This window comes from Cetorhinus maximus, chromosome 5, assembly GCF_964194155.1.
Source record: "Cetorhinus maximus chromosome 5, sCetMax3.hap1.1, whole genome shotgun sequence".
Lineage (NCBI taxonomy): Eukaryota > Metazoa > Chordata > Chondrichthyes > Lamniformes > Cetorhinidae > Cetorhinus > Cetorhinus maximus.
In genome coordinates this window covers 120822562-120835636 of record NC_135883.1, presented here as the reverse complement: position 1 = coordinate 120835636, position 13075 = coordinate 120822562, and the positions used below count along the sequence as shown (strand labels likewise).

The following is a 13075-nucleotide window of genomic DNA, read 5'->3' as shown; positions in this document are numbered from 1 at the left end:
CGTGGGAGCGGGCGGGGGCAGGTGAGGAGCGATTGCCACCCAAGATCGGCTGCGCGCCACCATTTTATGTGGGAGGGCCAATTAAGGCCCGCCCCAGTGTAACGCGTGGCTGGTAGTGTTCAGCGCTACCTGTGTGGCGGGGGTAGGAGGGAGAGTCAGAGCCTGCGCTCTTTCATGTGCATGCGTGAAAGAGCGCAGCAATCTCCCTGTGGCACAGGGGAGATTGAATGGTTAAGAAAACTTCTTAATAAATAAAGTGAAAATTTATTAAAACATGTCCCCTCATGCGACAGTGTCACATGAGCTGAGACAGGTTTGTAAAGCTAGTAAAATTTATTTATTTATTTAATGAAAGCTTCAGGAGACCTCATCTCGCCCGTGGATGAAGTTTCCTGGAAAACGCGAAGGCCGCTTGGGCTCTTGGCCTGCCTGCCAACCTTAAGGTTGGACGGGCAGCGTTCTTAACAAGTGTAATTACTTTCTTAACGGCCTTAATAGACCGTTGACAGTCCAGTAGGCGCGCAGCCGCCTCTGGCGCACGCCTGCTGAACAAAATATTGAAATGACGCGCGATGACGTCAGGACGCACACCTGATGTCATCGCACGTCATTTTATGCGTCGGCATGTTGGGCCCGCTCCCACATGCCGACTGAAAGATTCAGCCCTATGTGTAAATCTATTTCTCCCATACAAGCAATATCCCCATGTGTGTTTAATGAGCACACATACATTTCAAGATTTCGAAAGCCTGCTTTAGTCAGATGACCTGGAAACTTTGATTGAACATTTTCGCTATTTCTGACGGGCACATCAGGAAAGAGATAGGTGGGACATGATACATTCACCGAGAGTGATGCCAATAGTTGTCTCATCTTCACTGACAATCGCTTTAATAGTGGTGTTGGCTTTGAACTTAGAAGCGAGATTAAGTCCCAGATTTTCGCCATGACAGAGAGCCTCGCTGTCATGGCGAGAATGGTGGATGAACCTGAAAATGCTAAATCCTGCCTTGAACACAGTGCTTCCTCTTTTCGCAGGGGAGGAACCAGAGTCAGGCCTTGGTTCTTGCATGTGCGGTTTATGTAGGCGGCTGGTCATTTAAATCACCAGCTGCCTCCACTGAAATGGGATTTTGGTAGGCCAGAAGTGTGAAACCCAGAGTGTACAGATTAGGCCAGAGAAGAGCTGGTCTGAACTTGGTGGATTCATTTGGATAGTCAGGTACCCCTTTGGAGAGATAAGATACTCCTTTGGATATGGTCCTGGGACACCTTTGTGGGGAGGTAACGAACCCTTTGGAATTGTTAAAATTAAACAATTGTGTGTAAAAAGTGCATAAACTCATTGGAACTGGCAAATCTGTCAAAGAACTGTCAAATAACTATCAAAGGACACTAGATGAGTTGGCATGGAGGGGGTTAAGGGCAAACGGTGGTGGGTGGGGTCATGGGTTGGCATGAGTTGATATAGGGGTATGAGGGGCCATGGGGGTGGGTGGCGAGGCATGGGTTGGCATAGGGGGTAAGAGGGGCCAGGGTGGAGCATGAGAAGTGTGTGTGGGGAGGAGGTGGGGGCTAAAGGGTCCGGACTATTTAATTCTACAAAGTGCCGGAGCACAGAGGCAGGCCTTCCCCTCAGCCTGTCCCCACACCTGGCAGCCTCTGCACTCGTTCTGGGGGTGGCAGGCTCAACTTCCAATTCAGCCTGCCCCCTAGGATTGCCAACTCTCCAGGATTGGCCTGGAGTCTCTAGATTGCTGTGTGCAATCCTGAAGAAAAATCATAGGGACGTTAAAACAGATCTTTTTTTGTATATTTCTCTTTACCAGATATAAAAATAATGAAAATAGGGAAAAAAGGCTGTTTGGCTGACAGTCAAGCATCATCCAATTGGGAAATGAGTCTTTTTTGCTTTCCAATTGGCGTAGGAAGGCAGTGCGTCACAAGAGTAGATGTATTGGCTGACTAGTGGCTGGAGCACTGGGCAAATCTTGTGATACTTTTAATGAGAACTTGTTGCAACTATAGCCAAGCTGTTCCAGTACAGCTACAACACTGGCATCCACCCAGCCATGTGGAAAATTGCTCAGGTGTGTCTTGTACACAAGAAGCAGGATGCATCCAAGCCAGTCAATTACCACCCTATCATCCTACCCTTGATCATCAGTAAAGTGATGGAAGGGGTCATCAGCAATGCTGTCAAAGGGCATTTGCTTAGCAATAACCTGCTCACTGACGCTCAGTTTGGTTCCACCAGGGCCACTCAACTCCTGACCTCATTAAAGCCTTGGTTCAGGCATGGACAAAAGAGTGAACACCAGAGATGAGGCGAGAGTAACTGCCCTTGACATTAAGGCAGCATTTGGCTGAGTATGGCATCAAGGAGCCCCAGTAAAACTGGCGTCAATGGGAATCAGGGGGAAAACTCTCCACTGGTTGGAGTCATACCTAGCACAAAGGAAGATGATTGTGGTTATTGGAGGTCAATCATCTCAATCCAGGGTATCACTGCGGGATAAAGGCAAAATACTGCAGATGCTGGAAATCTGAAACAAAAACAAAAATTTCTGGAAAAACTCAGCAGGTCTGACAGCATCTGTGGAAAGAAAGACAGAGTTAACGATTCGAATCTCTATGATTCTTCTTCAGAGCTCTGAAGAGTCATATGGACTCGAAACATTAACTCTGTCTTTCTCTCCACATCACTGCAGGAGTTCCTCAGGGTAGTGTCCCAGACCCAACCACCCTCAGCTGTTTCATCAATGACCTTCCTTCCATCATAAGATCAGAAGTGGGGACGTTCACAGATGATTGCACAATGTTCAGCACCATTCGTGACTCCTCAGATACTGAAGCAGTCCATGTCCAAATGCAAGAAAATGCATATAAATGTGGACAATATCCAGTCTTGGGCTGACAAGTAGCAAGTAATGTTCACATCACACAAGTGTCAGGCATTGGCCATCTCCAACAAGAGAGAATCTAACCATCACCCCTTGACATTCAATAGCATTACCATAGCTGAATCCCCCACTATCAACATCCTGGGGTTGCCACTGACCAGAAACTGAACTGGGCTAGACATATAGATACTGTGGCTAAAGGGCAGGTCAAAGGCTAGGACTCCTGCAGCAAGTAAATCATCTCCTGACTCCCCAAAGCCTATCCACCATCTACAAGGCACAAAGAGTGCGATGGAATCCTCTCCACTTGCCTGGATGAGTGAGGCTCCAATAACACTCAAGAAGCTTGACACCATCCAGGACAAAGTAGCCCGCTTGCCTGCACCTCTTCCACAAATATTCACCTCCTCCACCACCGATGAACTGTGGCAGCAGGGTGTACCACCTACAAAATGCACTGCAGAAACTCACCAAGGCTCCTTAGACAGCACCTTCTAAACCCACCCTTCTCCATCTAGAAGGACAAGGGTAGTAGATAGATGGGAACAGCACCACCTGGAAGTTCCCCTCCAAGTCACTCACATCCTGACTTGGAAATATATTGCTGTCCCTTCACTGTCGCTGGGTCAAAATCCTGGAACTCTCTCCCGAACACACTGTGGGTGTACCTATACCACATGGACTGCAGCGGTTCAAGAAGGCAACTCACCACCACCTTCTCAAGGGCAACTAGGGATGGGCAATAAATGCTGGCCTAGCCAGTGAAGCCCTCGTCCCATGAATGAATAACAAAAAAGTGGGCAGCCATTTTCAAAGGTCAGATTCGCAGAGACTGGAATTCTGTCTCTGCGCACCCGACCCTGGAGTGAAAATCTGGGCTTAGGTCATTCAGTCTCCTGAACCTGTTCAACAATTCAATTCAATCACCTCTCAATCTTCCAAACTCAAAGAACTATGATCCAAACTTATGCAACCTGTCCTCATAATTTAACTCATTAAGCTCTTCTGGTGAACCTTCCTTGTACTCCCTCCAAGGTCAATACACCCTGAAGTTCACCTTCCTCAAGTTCCAGTGTCTAAAACTATACACAATACTTCAGATGGAGTCTGTTGATTACTCCAAATTGAAGCATAATTTCCTCAATTTTGTTTTCCAACTCATTTGAAACAAAACCCAACATTTCATTAGACTTTCTGATTAATTTTTGTACCTGTGCATCACCTTTTACTGATTTGTGTAGATGGCTGACCAAGTCCCTGCACTTCCCCACCATTAAGAAGCTATTGGTGGTTTTCAAACTCAATTTCAAGGCCAATATGTGACGTATGTGCAGGGCCACTCTCTCATTTATCAGAAGCAGGTCTTTATTGTTCACATGTGCCATTTGTGCTATTCATTCTGTCCTCTTTTCTGGTAAATTACATACTGGCTTCTCTTCAAATGTTTTGAAAGTTTTTAGAAGGTTGCTTTTCAGATTATCCACAAAGTGCTTTTTCTGGCCATTCTGCTGAATATTTTTCTTCCTTCAACTGACTGTAAAATATACCTTTATGTAACTATTCATTGACCATTCTGGTCACGTATCCAGGGATTGTAGTTGAGTTTTCTGCTATCGCAATAGGGCCCATGAATGAATAAGTGACAAAACTTCACAGTTGGTTATTCTGTCTCACAAATGGAGACTTCACGTGTGGGGCTGTGTTTACCCCACGGCGGAGGCAGGAACAGGTCTTGGGACTGTTTTCGGGTCCTGAATCTGCCTTGGCTGATTGAAGTGAAGATTTCCATGGGGCTGAGCCCCCAGTTGGCATTGGGGATTTCCCGGTCCAGTTAAGGACAGCAGGTGGGCTCTTGAAACTGGGATCCAATCAGGGGACTCTCAGCTTGAGAGAAGCACTAGCTGGGAGGGTGCTTCATCAAGAACATCCCCTCTCAGCAGCTTTTTAAAACTTTAGTTAAAAAGTACAAAGAGCAGCCAGGCCACCACTGTGATGGTTGGGGCAGGGGGAAGTGGTGGAAATGGGATAGGGATGGGATGGGGAACCCCTCTATATGGCGGGCTTTGAAAGTACCCCCACCCAAACAGGCAATGAGGACCTGTAGACCTGCTTGGAGCATTGGCACCAGCCTGCCGCTGTGTGCCCGACTCCAGTTGGTCCGCCTCTAGTGGTGTTGGGAAACTGGAGGCTGGCTGGAAAATCCCAGTTGGTCCCCATCACCTTTCTTTAACAATGCTCTTATTGAGCCCCACTTGCTAGGCCACCTTGTGGGGACCTTTTCAGCTAATATTTAATTCAAGCCAAATTAACTGCACCCCTGCCACAATTCCTGCTGCTGGCAGGAGGGGAAGACTCCGCCCCTTGTCTTAATTTGCCGTTTTAATATCACCCAAAAACATCAGAGAGATTTTGTGTCATTTCTCCTAAGTAATATTTTTCTGATAAGGAATCTTGCAATGGTATTTTGACCCCATTCCTCTACCCTCAGATGGATACTGTGCCCATTGCATTCTTCTTTCCTCAGTTTGTCAAAAACAGATATAGCCTGTTCAACATGAAGTGATACCTATTGAGTGAGGTGTCATAGGAAAGCATGCTGCCACTTGTTTCTATGAGTAAAAAGGAATTAAGTGTTGACTTCAAAAACAAGAATTGGTGCAATAATAACATGGGTTGATTTTTAAACATTTTTAAAAATTTAACACATTATTAAGCTAACCAGATGGGATAGTCTATTTGGAGTTGCATGAATTTACTTTGTAATTTTTCCAAATATTTTCAGGCAGTCCTATTTCTTTGTTTAAATTCACAAAATTATGTGCCACGCCACTTAATGTAGCAAACAGATTGCAGTACCAATGGTGATTGATAAAAGAAAAGCATGATCTTTGTCAAGTGGACAAGTCTGTTATGATCTGAAGGCCTTGTTATATGCATGAATCAGAAATGTCAGCAAAAAGGAGTTCATAGAGAAATTGCTCTCTGAATCTGGTACGTGCTTGCATTAGTTGGAGATTGCTGTCTGCTGTAATCCTGATGTGAACTCCCAGCACCTGAGTTGATGTTATTGTATCAAGCATGACTACAAAAATAATCCAAATAGGTTGGGTGCTAAAATAAAGCCCTGCCTGACAGTCACTTTTTGAAAATCATACGGCTCCACTTCAAATTCCAAGTACCAATGGTTGAATACTGCTGTCAAAGATTGGGGAGGGGGCCAGGCAAATTAATCAGCGAGCAGGACAGCAGGGCCAGCAATCACTACTCAATTGTCTCATCTTTATGAGTGACAGAGGAAAAGCCAGTGATGGACTGCACTTATTTCCATGATACAAAAATTAACTGCCTGGCTTACTGAACCTCGAACGCTGTTTGGAGCTGTGATCTAAGTAGCACAGGGTTCTAGCTGCACTTTGCAAAATAAGTTTAATTTAGTAAAAAAAAAATGGTCAAATAGTGGTAACAAACCATGTATTTAAATGCACCAGAGGTACTGCCACCAGCTGCTTCAAGTGGTAGCAACGGAAGAAAATGACTCCTTATGTGGCATAAAGTCCATTCAGAGGATATGACGGCAGCTCATGTTTTTTTCAAGTCAATGGTAAAGGAGAAACAAAAATTTTGGAGAAGTAGCAGATTTACTGCTAGTTGTAAATTTACTACCACCACCATATCCTTGGCTGATCAAATTTTGGAGGGAGGGATGAAGGGAGAAGGGAAGGGGTCAATTTTAAGATAGTCGAATACCACTGCAGGATTCTTCACTTGAAAACGATTGCAGTTGCTTAGGGCAAACAATGTGAAATCTCTAAAGTTTACAGTTGAGGTTGAATGGACAAATTAAAACAAAGAAATAAGGCTGCCTGAAAATATTAGTAAAAAGTGCAGTAAATCCATCCAGTAAATATTAGTATAAAGTGCTGTAAATCCATGCAGTTCCAATTAGAATATACCATCTGGTTAGCTTAATAACGTGTTAAGTAAAATTTAAAAAAAAAATCAGCCCATGTTATTATTGCAGCAGCTCTTGTTTTTGAAGTCAACAACTAATTCCTTTTCACACATCGAAACAATTTGAAGTAAGTGCACATTAGTTCAGTGCTGGCATAGGTTTGACTGGTGCTTTTGACACAGAAATGAATTGGCAATGCATGCATATGCTGATTACAGCATAAAGTGCAAAGTACCATAACATTTATCCAACTGAGACCTAGCTTAAATGAGTATCATTACACCTCAAAGGTGGTCGATAATTTTTTTTGTTATGTTTTGCATGGGGCAGAGTTTCCCTGTGGGCTTCAGGACTCCACCGCTTTAGGTTCAAATGAGGTCGGACGCCCACATTGTGTGGGGAACAGTGACTCATCTGTATTTTCCTTGAATTAGCCAATTGGTTACGAGAGGCCATTCAATTAAGGATGGCAAACGGGCTTTTAAAGCTGGAGGGCCAATTGGAAGCAGCAGCAGGATGTCTTTGCACGTAAGTTAAGCCGAAGGGTGCCCCAATGTGGAGGCACCCTCTCCCCAACTTTTCAAAATTTAAAATATAAAATGGCCTCAGCAGCTGGGCCACCATTCTAGCAGGGACGGGGTGGGTTGGGGAGCAGGGCGGTGGGGAAACTCCTTCATAGGGTGCGGCTGTAGCTCCAGTCAGAAGAGCCTCTAAGCCTGACTGGAGCTGCTGACTCCTGGTCTGCCACCAGAAGGCCACCTCCAGACAGATACACTGTTCCCTGACGCCTCGGGAACTTGGAGGATGACTGGAAAATTTCAGTTGGTCTCTGACAATAGGCCTTAGTAGGCCCTTAACTAGTCGAATCAGCCACCTGATGCTTGCAGGCGGGTATCCTGCTGCCCTCCTATCCTGCCTCTGGGGAGATGGCCCAGGGGTGGGACGGAGCCAGGGAATTTGTGAGCCGGACAGCAGTGTGAATTTTCCTCATTGCTCGCTTCCGGAGCCCACCACCTTCGGTGGCTAAAACTCCTCCCCATGGTGTCACTTGAATAATAGGTCACTATATTGGAAATTCATCATCATCATACATATAATGCATTTGTTACTTTGCTCACCCTACTTCCTTAAAATGACAACACTCTTTCTAAAGATATGTGACAGTCCAACCTAACTGCTATTTCCTGTGACAATGAATTCAGTGCAAACCGGCCTTAAACCACCCAGGTGCCAACAGCACCTGGTCCTTTAGGATAATGATGATGATAAAATATTAATAATAGTAAGTGCATTTATATAGCACTTAACCATGTCCAAACACCTCTTAAGTGTCTCATATCAATTACTTTTGAAGTACAGCACCTGTGGCATTGGTTGGCTTAGCTGGGGCTAAACTACTGGGGGAAGAACATGAGAAAAGAGTCATTCAGCATGTTTATAATTTCTAATTATGCAGTATTGGAAGCCTAAATAAAGGATGATTGCTGGGAATAACATTTACCCTGCAGGATTATGCATGTTATTTTAAAATCAATAATTAGGTCACTGCACTACATCTAAAACTACACTGTAAAATCTAATAGCACGTCTGAAAATGGGAAAATCAATGTTAGAAGTGTCAACAGTTGATGATGCTTGTTAGAAGCGTATCTAGTGCTGTGATAGAGGGTTCTCGTGTGATAAAGTGTTCTGTTTTTGAATTAACATTAGAAGCTGGATTTTAAAAGCAGGTTGGAATTGGGATCGGAGGTGGGCGGGCAGACATTTTGTCATGTTGGACCTCATGATTGTTTGATGCCATGACCCCGACCCGGGGCCAGTTTTAATGAGACTGTGTCGGGGTTGGAGCGGCTACCTGCCCGCAAGCGACATCTATCCAATTATGGGGAATTAGGGCAAATTACAGGGCCCAGTAAGGCCCCCTTTCCTGAGCTGACTGGGATTTCCAGTTGGCAATGCGAATAAGCGACATCGGCCTGGACCACGGCCAGACAACCGTGGCAGGCTCATGATGGGAAAAGGGAGGGGGAGGGCATGCTTCATACTGTGAGGGCTCCCCATCAACTGTACCATTCATGGCCACTGGCCCTTAGCTGTGGCCTCTGGTTGTCCTGTGGAGGGGCTGGCTATCCCTCCACAATTATAGTCAGCCAGCCGTGGCCGCATTAAATTTTTTAAAAAACTGACCTCATCTTCTGAGAGCACCTCCATGTTAAGGTGCTGTCTCTCTCTCCATCACAAATCGCCAGCTCCCATCTCAGCTGGTGGGGCTGCCAATTTGTCGGTATTAGGCAGCTTCCCATTTGCCTTCTAGCCTTGGGAGCTCAACTACCATTGGATGGCAAGTCCACTCCCCGCCATTGATTGGCCCAGTCCTTTAAAGATCTGCGTTATCAGGGAAATGGAACTGGTGCTGACATCGGGTTCTCAACCTCAGACTGAAAATCTAGTCCTATGTGGCAGCCCAAATTTTTATTTAATTTATATATTCGGATTATGTATAGTCAAATTGCAAAACATACAGTTTTAAGTCTGCCTAGAGTAGCAGGCTCTGGTCACCAGGTCATGTTGGGCACAATGAGGCCTGTTCTTTTGTTTTTCACAGTGTGGATTTGCTGGTTTTGGAAAATTTAAAGGCAAGTCATCTATTAACAAAATATAACCTTTGCTTAAGACATTCATTTATTTTGTTCCCCCAATTTGGACAGTTGTAAATCTGTACCCCCATCCAGTGATTGTCCTCTTTTACTGAGGACAGGAGCCTCTGCTGCCAATCTCTCCTTCCTTCCACTTGGCTCCTTTCTTTGCTCAGATTTAACTTTATGATCTATCCCCGCCACTGCTACAAATCCATCTCCCACCCTTGTTTCTAATGGTGCAATCTATTGTTTTGCCCCACCACCTTTCCTGATTTCTCCCCAACTACTGCAGCTGATGGCTCCCCCTCCACCACTGCAGTTATTTCCCTGACCATGTAGCCATTTGACATCCCGGCACGGCTACTGATCCATACGTCATTACCATTGTCACTGCCTCTCCTCATGGCTCCCATGCTGTTGCCTGCCCCACTAAAGACTCTGCATTGCCTCCTCCATCCCTTGGCTGCAAGCTACATTTTGTGAGCAGTGATGGTAGTCCAGGTGTCCAACATCCCTAACCCACTGAGTATCATTGCTGGCCCTGAACTCTAATAACCCCCCCTTCAAAACCCCTGTGAGCAGCAATGGTAATGTTCATCCTCATACCCCACTGAGCATCAATATGCACCTTCAACTTCTCAATCCCCTTTCCAAAGAGCACCTCTCAATTGCAGCACATCCTTATCCTCAAAGATTATCAATGTGAGCCCTCATCACCCTATTGGATCTGAATACTTGGTCTTGACTGCAATCAACTTATCAAAATTGACTATTTAGTACTTGCACTTTTTCCTTTCCAGGAAACCATACTTGATTTCACTTTAAAAAACAGCTCACAACATGTGTTCTCTCAACCTTGCCTAAACATTCTAAACAATAAGGGCCAGATTTTTGTGGAAGAGGCAGGGAGGGGGAGTCAGGAAACTTCCCATCTCCTTTAAAAAGACCCATGCCAACTGTATTTTCATTCTGGGGAGGCAGGGATAGGATGGAGTGAGGCCCACCAGCCCAACAGGCGGGCCTGAGGAGGCAATGCAGATGTCAAGGGTGGCAGGCTGGAAAGGCCAACTCCATTTGCTGGGACATTGGTTCAGTTGTAATAACGAATATCAAACCCTCACCTGTCACCACCCCCCCCGCCCCACATGCCCTCCATGTCCCCTCATATCCCCATGCTCCATCATACCCCCATTCCTCTTCATATCCCCATGTATTCTCCACACCTCACCCAGTATTCACTTGGGCAGACTTCAGGAGACAGGTCTTTGAAATGGACAAAAAAAAAATTCTAACAATCTAATTGGGCTCTCACTCAAACACACTTCATACTGAAAAAATAGTTCTCATCCAAAGAAGTCATTCAAAAAAAGTTTAATCCCCTTGAGTAGTAAATCTGTTGTACAAACGAATTCAGTAACCAAATCAAAGATATATAATCCTTTGATAATCTCTTAAAACTATCAGTCAAACTGTCTACACAGTCCCCTGCTGAAATAAGTGGTCTGTAGCTTTTGAAACTCAGCCAAATATTAATAATGACTCCAGCTGTCAAAACAAACCCATCCAAATGAAAACAACGGAGCTTATTGGAACTGTAAAAACTGATAACTATGCTTTTTTTCCTAAGCTATATCAGGTGGTGTCAATGTAGTCCAAGAGCGGGTATCTGTTTTCTTTTCTCTAAGTGAAAGCTGCTAAAGGGGTTAATTATCAATTTAAAAGGGGTCGTGGAATTTACATCACTTCAGGTCATGACACTAGAGTTCCTAGGCACTGTGTTCTTTCGTTCTGAATGCATAGTAGCACTCTTTCCAATGAGGAAAGTACTCTAATGCATCTCAACACTTACGCAATGATGACAGAGCCCTATAAGCAATCGCTGCAGTAAAAACACATCTAACTTACAATACAGCGTTTAAATGTTGAAGCTGAAAGAATTTTCTTTTGTGTATTTCAAAGCTGGTCAACGAAAAAATTTCAAGAGCAGATGGCTGTTTAATATTTGTTTCCTACTTGGGACTGGGGCTCCCCCATGTTTTATGTTTACCCAGAGAGGCCAATAACCATGTCACATACAGAGGGGGCCTGATTGACTATCCGCATTCTTATTCCATGCGGGCAAAAACTGCTAGAAATGGAAAAGGAGACACCAATCCCAGAATTGGGTCCCACCTGCCATTTTTAATGGGCTCCCGAGTCACCCCCAACTCGGTGAAAATCCGGGTCTAAATCTTATGAAACATCACGTTACTATGTCAAAATGTAAAAATTATTTTTCTCAGTGCATCCACTTCATCTGTAGGTAGGATAATTGGATTTAATGTGGGGAGCGGAAGCAGCAGAATGGGAAAAGGTGATAAAGGTAGTCCCAGCTGGGATTTGCAACAAACTGACTACTTTTTGCCTTGTGTGTACGATTCATTCAAATGTCACCCCCATAACACCTAGGACTCCATTAATGCTGATGATTTAATTCTGGAAAACCAATCCTTTACATATAACGTATGTCCTACATATTTTACTTGCCCAATATAAGATACAGTGATTTATTTTATTCATTCACGGGGATCTGAGTGTTGCTGACAAGGTCAGCATTTGTTGGCCATATCTAATTGCCCTGCAGAAGGTGTGGTGAGCTGCCTTTTTGAACAGCTGCAACCCATATGGCATAGGAATACCCACAGTGCAATTAGAGAGGGAGTTCCAGGATTTTGACCCAGCAACAATGAAGGAATGGCGGCACAGTTCCAAATTAATGGTGTGTGGCTTGGAGGGGAACTTGCATATGGTGGTGTTCCTACACGGCTGCTGCCCTTGTTCTTCTAGATGGTAGAGGTTGTGGGTTTGAAAGATTTATAATACCAAAGCAGAGCACTCACTAGTAGGTTAATGCTGCTAATTGCAATTTTACTTTATTTTTTGGTGTTCAATTTTTTCCGATGTTTATAGCAAGCAATACACCCCAAAAAGTTCAATTTGTTAATCTGGATTGGATTTAACAATAAATTAAGAATTTCTCATGATCTTTTCCTTTGCTGAGGGACTTCTATCCCTTTCCTGACACCGTAGGGGGAGCCTCAGCCACTCCAATAACAGGCTATAGAGAGCTGGGGGAAGGGCAGTGTTTAAAAATAAAAATAAAAATTTGCTAACCTGACCACAACACATTGCTTACATTTCTGCCATCAATCTTATGGCAGCGGCTTGCATGGAGTAGGTCTCCTGCTCTCAAGAGGCTCCCAACAGTGCAGTTGGGAGCTGATTTTAATTTAATGCCAGTGTGCCAGGACTCACAGGTCCCTCTTGGTTGCCAGCCCAACCCTCTACCCTCCTCTGCCCTGTAATTTCTCCAATTCCACCTTCCCTCCTGATTACTGGCCTTGTTCCCTTCCCTGTCGCTGCCCGCTGCACCAGCCAAAACACCTTGGTCTTTCCTGGAGGACATCTTTAAGATTTTTGCCCAGTCATAAAGACATTGCCTCAAGCTGAGATACAGGGCAGAATTTTATGGCTCCGCCATGGCATGGCCAGGGCTGGAAAATGTGGCGAGCCATTCAAAAGTCCATTGACTTCAGCAGGAC

General features: G+C 44.7%; 1 protein-coding gene across 7 annotated transcripts in view; it reads right to left on the bottom strand.

The window, feature by feature from the left end:
• eya4 (EYA transcriptional coactivator and phosphatase 4) overlaps positions 1–13075 on the bottom strand; it is a 460934-nt gene that overhangs the window by 108308 nt on the left and 339551 nt on the right. The gene's annotated exons all lie outside the window — the stretch shown is intronic.